The 6743-nt window shown below is 46.9% G+C and overlaps 2 non-coding genes across 2 annotated transcripts; both read left to right on the forward strand.

Moving 5' to 3' along the window:
• The first annotated feature begins 1596 nt into the window (after nucleotides 1-1596).
• LOC143304799 (small subunit ribosomal RNA) lies at nucleotides 1597-3519 on the forward strand. Its single transcript, XR_013061432.1, has one exon. It is a non-coding gene; the product is annotated as a small subunit ribosomal RNA (ribosomal RNA).
• Nucleotides 3520-6305: 2786 nt separating this feature from the next.
• Nucleotides 6306-6460, forward strand: LOC143304789 (5.8S ribosomal RNA). Its single transcript, XR_013061422.1, has one exon. It is a non-coding gene; the product is annotated as a 5.8S ribosomal RNA (ribosomal RNA).
• The last annotated feature ends 283 nt before the right edge of the window (nucleotides 6461-6743 follow it).

A 6743-nucleotide genomic window follows, 5' to 3' on the forward strand; every position in this document is an offset into this window, starting at 1 on the left:
CGGACCGAACACTCTTTTCGAGTTAATTCGTTAAAAAGCGTTACGAGGTACGAATATTTTTACATAAATCGTTATAACTCGATAAAATACGTCGGGATTAAGCGTTTATATCGTCGGCAGACGGATATAAAAACGTTCGGACCGACACGACCGGTCGTTGGAACATAGAAAAATTCCGAGCCGGTACGTTGGGACTTAGAAAAATTCCGAGTGCGAAAAAGTTTTTTCGAGTTTATTCGTTAAAAAGCGTTATAAGGTATAAATTTTTTTACGGGAATCGTTATATCTCTATTAAATACGTCGGGATTAAACATTTTGATCGATTTTTTCAAAAAATTAGCGTTCGCCGAACTGACACGACTGGGATATTTTTCTAATTTTTTCGTTAATTAACGTTACAAGGTATATATTTTTTTGCATATTTCTACTTATTTTAACGTATTGTAATTGATTATAAACTTGTTTGTTTTCCGTATTCGATAAAAGAGTATGTTTACTGATGCAATTTTTCGGTGAAAAAAAAAATTAATTTTTTGGTAAAAATGCATTTCTATTATGTTAATAAAACGTCTGGTAATGTATTTCGATGGTTGGATATTGGCTTTGTGTAGTAGTGATCGAGCGTTCGCGAGACTAAGTTCCAGCGTCCCTTCCGAACGGTACGTTGCTACGGAGGTTTTGCACCGTAAGCGCGCGGCCGCTAGCCCGGCCGGCGCCGGCCTTCCGGCTGGCGCTTTCGTATCTATAAGAGAGACGTCGAGCCGGACGGTTCGGTCGGAGCAGCGTTGAGCGCGTGGCTATTCTACGGCCTCGGTTGAGAATTCAGTCACCGCTCCTCGAGTCTTAGTGTATTTTACGCTATTTCTCGACTGTTCCTCCGTTCTCGTACTGGTTTTTTCTCTACACTGCTGCGCCGCGGGTCGCTGTCCTGGACGTAATGACCAAATATCGTGGCAAGGTTCCCCTGAGTCGGGAAGCTGGTGACCTGTGTGTACGTATTCTAACAAAAGTTGTTAGATGCGTGTGTGCTTGTACTAACTGAGTATCGATTCACTCAAGGGATTATAACCGTCTGCTTTCTATAACAACTTCTGCTTTCGCAGAAGTATTCGACGGGCCGGTAGAGCGTACTATCTTTGCGTAGTATGTCTTCTACCGAGAATGTTCTACCGAAAAGGAAGAATATTCTTACGGTATGTCCAGCGCGACGCACTGGGATACGCGCTTGTTCGTTCAGCGTGAGGTGTGTATACGTGCTTTACCGCTAAGATATTCTAAGAGTTGAGAGAGGAGGAGAGATATAAGTCTTTTTACACGAAGACAGCATTATAGAATGTTCCTTTAGAAGTATGATTCTTAAACATTTTATATAATACTATGAGAGAGAGAGAGGAGAAGTTGAGAATTACAAAGTGGCTGCGAGCGGCGTTCGAAGATTATTACTGAACTATGGGTGTATCTCGAACGTCGCTAAGAGATATATTTTATAATATATCTATCTTAAGAACGAAAAGTCTCGTCGTACGGTGCTTACGTCCCACCTACGACACGAAGAGAACTTAAACGAAATTTATAAGAATTGTTATACGAATAAGATCCCTGGTTGATCCTGCCAGTAGTCATATGCTTGTCTCAAAGATTAAGCCATGCATGTCTCAGTACATGCCGCATTAAGGTGAAACCGCGAATGGCTCATTAAATCAGTTATGGTTTCTTAGATCATACCTACATTTACTTGGATAACTGTGGTAATTCTAGAGCTAATACATGCAAACAGATTCCGACCAGAGATGGTAGGAATGCTTTTATTAGATCAAAACCAATCGGTGGCGGATGGCTCGTCTGTCCGTCCATCGTTTGTTTTGGTGACTCTGAATAACTTTGTGCTGATCGCATGGTCGTCTAGCACCGGCGACGCATCTTTCAAATGTCTGCCTTATCAACTGTCGATGGTAGGTTCTGCGCCTACCATGGTTGTAACGGGTAACGGGGAATCAGGGTTCGATTCCGGAGAGGGAGCCTGAGAAACAGCTACCACATCCAAGGAAGGCAGCAGGCGCGCAAATTACCCACTCCCGGCACGGGGAGGTAGTGACGAAAAATAACGATACGGGACTCATCCGAGGCCCCGTAATCGGAATGAGTACACTTTAAATCCTTTAACGAGGACCAATTGGAGGGCAAGTCTGGTGCCAGCAGCCGCGGTAATTCCAGCTCCAATAGCGTATATTAAAGTTGTTGCGGTTAAAAAGCTCGTAGTTGAATCTGTGTGTCACAGTGTCGGTTCACCGCTCGCGGTGTTTAACTGGCATTATGTGGTACGTCCTATCGGTGGGCTTAGCTCCTCGCGGGCGGTCCAACTAATATCCCATCGCGGTGCTCTTCACTGAGTGTCGAGGTGGGCCGATACGTTTACTTTGAACAAATTAGAGTGCTTAAAGCAGGCTACCTTCGCCTGAATACTGTGTGCATGGAATAATGGAATAGGACCTCGGTTCTATTTTGTTGGTTTTCGGAGCCCCGAGGTAATGATTAATAGGGACAGATGGGGGCATTCGTATTGCGACGTTAGAGGTGAAATTCTTGGATCGTCGCAAGACGGACAGAAGCGAAAGCATTTGCCAAAAATGTTTTCATTAATCAAGAACGAAAGTTAGAGGTTCGAAGGCGATCAGATACCGCCCTAGTTCTAACCATAAACGATGCCAGCCAGCGATCCGCCGAAGTTCCTCCGATGACTCGGCGGGCAGCTTCCGGGAAACCAAAGCTTTTGGGTTCCGGGGGAAGTATGGTTGCAAAGCTGAAACTTAAAGGAATTGACGGAAGGGCACCACCAGGAGTGGAGCCTGCGGCTTAATTTGACTCAACACGGGAAACCTCACCAGGCCCGGACACCGGAAGGATTGACAGATTGATAGCTCTTTCTTGATTCGGTGGGTGGTGGTGCATGGCCGTTCTTAGTTGGTGGAGCGATTTGTCTGGTTAATTCCGATAACGAACGAGACTCTAGCCTGCTAAATAGACGTAACTTATGGTATCTCGAAGGCCCCCGGCTTCGGTCGGTGGGTTTTTACTACCAACGTACAAACAAATCTTCTTAGAGGAACAGGCGGCTTCTAGCCGCACGAGATTGAGCAATAACAGGTCTGTGATGCCCTTAGATGTTCTGGGCCGCACGCGCGCTACACTGAAGGAATCAGCGTGTTTTCCCTGGCCGAAAGGCCCGGGTAACCCGCTGAACCTCCTTCGTGCTAGGGATTGGGGCTTGCAATTATTCCCCATGAACGAGGAATTCCCAGTAAGCGCGAGTCATAAGCTCGCGTTGATTACGTCCCTGCCCTTTGTACACACCGCCCGTCGCTACTACCGATTGAATGATTTAGTGAGGTCTTCGGACTGGTGCGCGGCCAATGTGATAAGCATTGCCGATGTTACCGGGAAGATGACCAAACTTGATCATTTAGAGGAAGTAAAAGTCGTAACAAGGTTTCCGTAGGTGAACCTGCGGAAGGATCATTAACGATACGATACCAAAAGAATTTGACTTGAACACATATAAAAACTATGAAATATATATCAATGGTCGGTAAGGAGCTGTACTCCTCCTGTATCGACGAAAGTATATACGACGTATTAACAAGCTATATACTTTAACAAACGAAAACGCCAGGGAGCTTGGCAACCTCCGTTGGCACGAATAGTAATATTCTTAAGGAGGAGACGACCCTCCAGCTACGGAATTATACGAAGAGAAGGTGGCACTCTCTCTCGATCATCGGGATGAAGAGATATGTATAAGTATAAAAACGAAATGCGAATGAAACTTATTCGAGGCGCCTGCGTGAGGTCGTAAACAGAAAGACCCGCCGTCTCCGAATAAAACATATATATATATATATATATGAAATTCTAATAAAAGGGAACTCTAGCTTCGAAAGAGCCAACAAAAGTTAAGGCTCGATATCAAACGAAAAAAATTACGATGGAAACCACGTGTAAAGAGAAATGCAGTCGTGGCGCCTGCGAGAGGCCGTACACAGAAAGACCCGCCGTCACGATCTCGTATTTCGTATTTGCATCGTGGAAACCGTACGAACGAATATAAAAGTCCATGCAAACTAATAAGAAAATCTCTAAAGTGCCTCGTGTCGGAGAGATCATGCTCGCCTATTCTCTTCTATGTTTCGTGGTCTGTGTTGCGTTTGTTCTCCTCCTAGCAACGGGACATATCGAAGACTCCTCTTTGGGATCGAACGAAGCGTCTAGAACGAGTCGACGAGAGCGAAAGAACTTGTAGCGAGTCGCGCAGAGCGAAAGGATACCGATATACATCTTCGAAGGTTCTCTTCGAAGATCCATGGATACCTTCTGCGTCGACTTCTCTCGTCTCTTTCATCGAAACTCTCGTCGTTCTCGAAACGTGCTTCCTACCCACAGGGCGTGTGCTCTTCGTGTGTCGTTTCGTTCGAAATAACGAAACCACGTGTAACATACTCGTGGATCGGGTAACCTAGAACGAAGACGCATCGCGTGGATGTTGGCCCGCTATGCGACGATGACCGATGATGATGATGATACGATGTCGATGTCGATGTCGATGTCGATGTCGATGTCGACGACGACGACGATGAAGACGATGTGTAGCAACGATTCGTAACTAGTGTAGCCGAAGTTCGTTCAGAGGGGAATGCCGCCGGCTTCGAAGCCTCGATGTCGTAAGTCGGACACCCGTGCCGTCGCTAGAGTTTTTCAAACTCTGCTTCTGGATATTGGGACGAAAGACCGCTCGAGGACGACGACAGCCGTGCGTGCGTATCCCATCGAATTTTTTTACACCACCTGAACGAGACTAAAGTTTCGTCTAGTTGATCGTCTACCGTCGCATAATGTATATTATATACCGTTCAGAGGGGACCGGCTGTCTATCCTCGTTGTCGTGAGTCGGACACCCGTGCCGTCGCTAGAGTTTTTCAAACTCTGCTTCTGGATATTGGGACGAAAGACCGCGCGAGGACGACGGATTCGAGTTCCATCGAATTTTTGATGTACACACTACCTGAACGAGACTTAAAGTTTCATATAATATACCGTTCAGAGGGGACCGGCTGTCTTTCCTCGTTGTCGTGAGTCGGACACCCGTGCCGTCGCTAGAGTTTTTCAAACTCTGCTTCTGGATATTGGGACGAAAGACCGCGCGAGGACGACGGATGCGAGTTCCATCGAATTTTTGATGTACACACTACCTGAACGAGACTTAGTTTCATCCAGTTTGTCGTCTATCATCGCATATATATAATATACCGTTCAGAGGGGACCGGCTGTCTATCCTCGTTGTCGTGAGTCGGACACCCGTGCCGTCGCTAGAGTTTTTCAAACTCTGCTTCTGGATGTTGGGACGAAAGACCGCGCGAGGACGATGGATGAGAGTCCCATCGAATTTTTGATTTACAAGACACACACACTACCTGAACGAGACTAAAGTTTCATCGAGTTTATCGTCGTCGCATAACCCGTTCGGAGGGAACCGGCTGTCTATCCTCGTTCTCGTGAGTCGGACACCCGTGCCGTCGCTAGAGCTTTTCAAACTCTGCTTCTGGATGTTGGGACGAAAGACCGCGCGAGGACGATGGCTGCGAGTACCATCGAATTTTTGTTTTTTTTTTTTAAAAAAAACATCACCCGAACGGAGATGTGTTCTATCTTTCGTCGATTTTTCATGCTTTCAGTCGTCGCGTGGTCGCCATCCGTTCGGAGGGGATCGCCGGCTTCGAAACCTCGATGTCGTGAGTCGGACACCCGTGCCGTCGCTAGAGTTTTTCAAACTCTGCTTCTGGATATTGGGACGAAAGACCGCTCGAGGCGGACGGCCGCGCAAATCCCATCGAATCTTTACTATCACCCGAACGATGGAGAGATGCACGCGCGCTGTTTCTTGAATAAGTGGACGAGAGAGTAGAATCAAACACATATAAAACATGGGCTAGCCACCGTCCTTACTCGTTCGCGAGATCGTGTGCTGTACAGAGGATTCAGAATCGGGTGTATATATCCCCGTCGTTTCCTGACGAACGGAGCTTCGATCTCGATGGTTGTTATATATCATAATGTACTTTACGCCCGGCCGGCGAACGCGCGTATCTTCGCGCGTTCGTCGGTTTCTTTTTTTTCGAACGTTTTTGTGTCGTCAATCCTATGGCGACTTCTGCGCGTTCGATTCCCGTTGGTCGAACGTGACGGAACTCGGCTTCGCTAGAACCGAGAAGAGTACATTTGAGTATTGAACTGTTGCAAAATTTATAAAAGATTATCCTGAACGGTGGATCACTTGGCTCGTGGGTCGATGAAGAACGCAGCTAATTGCGCGTCAACGTGTGAACTGCAGGACACATGAACATCGACATTTCGAACGCACATTGCGGTCCACGGATACAATTCCTGGACCACGTCTGGCTGAGGGTTGCTCACGTAAACCTAAGACTGCTTGCGTTGCGTATCGTTACTCTCCGTATCTGTCTCTCTCTGTCCCTTCTTGCCTTAACAACCCGCCGTCGTTCTTTATATAAGAGAACGTTTCAGAGTCGGACGAAGGTACAAGAACGAGGATACGAATAAGAGCGGACGGAGAGAACATACGCGACGTACGAGCGATTGTTGGACGCTCGTCGGCGTTCGTCGCGGTCGTGCAGAGACCGTGCAAGTCGTACGCATGCTCGATATATAATCTATCGTGTTCACGGGAGACT

The sequence above is a fragment of the Bombus vancouverensis genome, unplaced genomic scaffold (genome assembly GCF_051014615.1).
Source record: "Bombus vancouverensis nearcticus unplaced genomic scaffold, iyBomVanc1_principal scaffold0054, whole genome shotgun sequence".
Taxonomy (NCBI): Eukaryota; Metazoa; Arthropoda; class Insecta; order Hymenoptera; family Apidae; genus Bombus; species Bombus vancouverensis.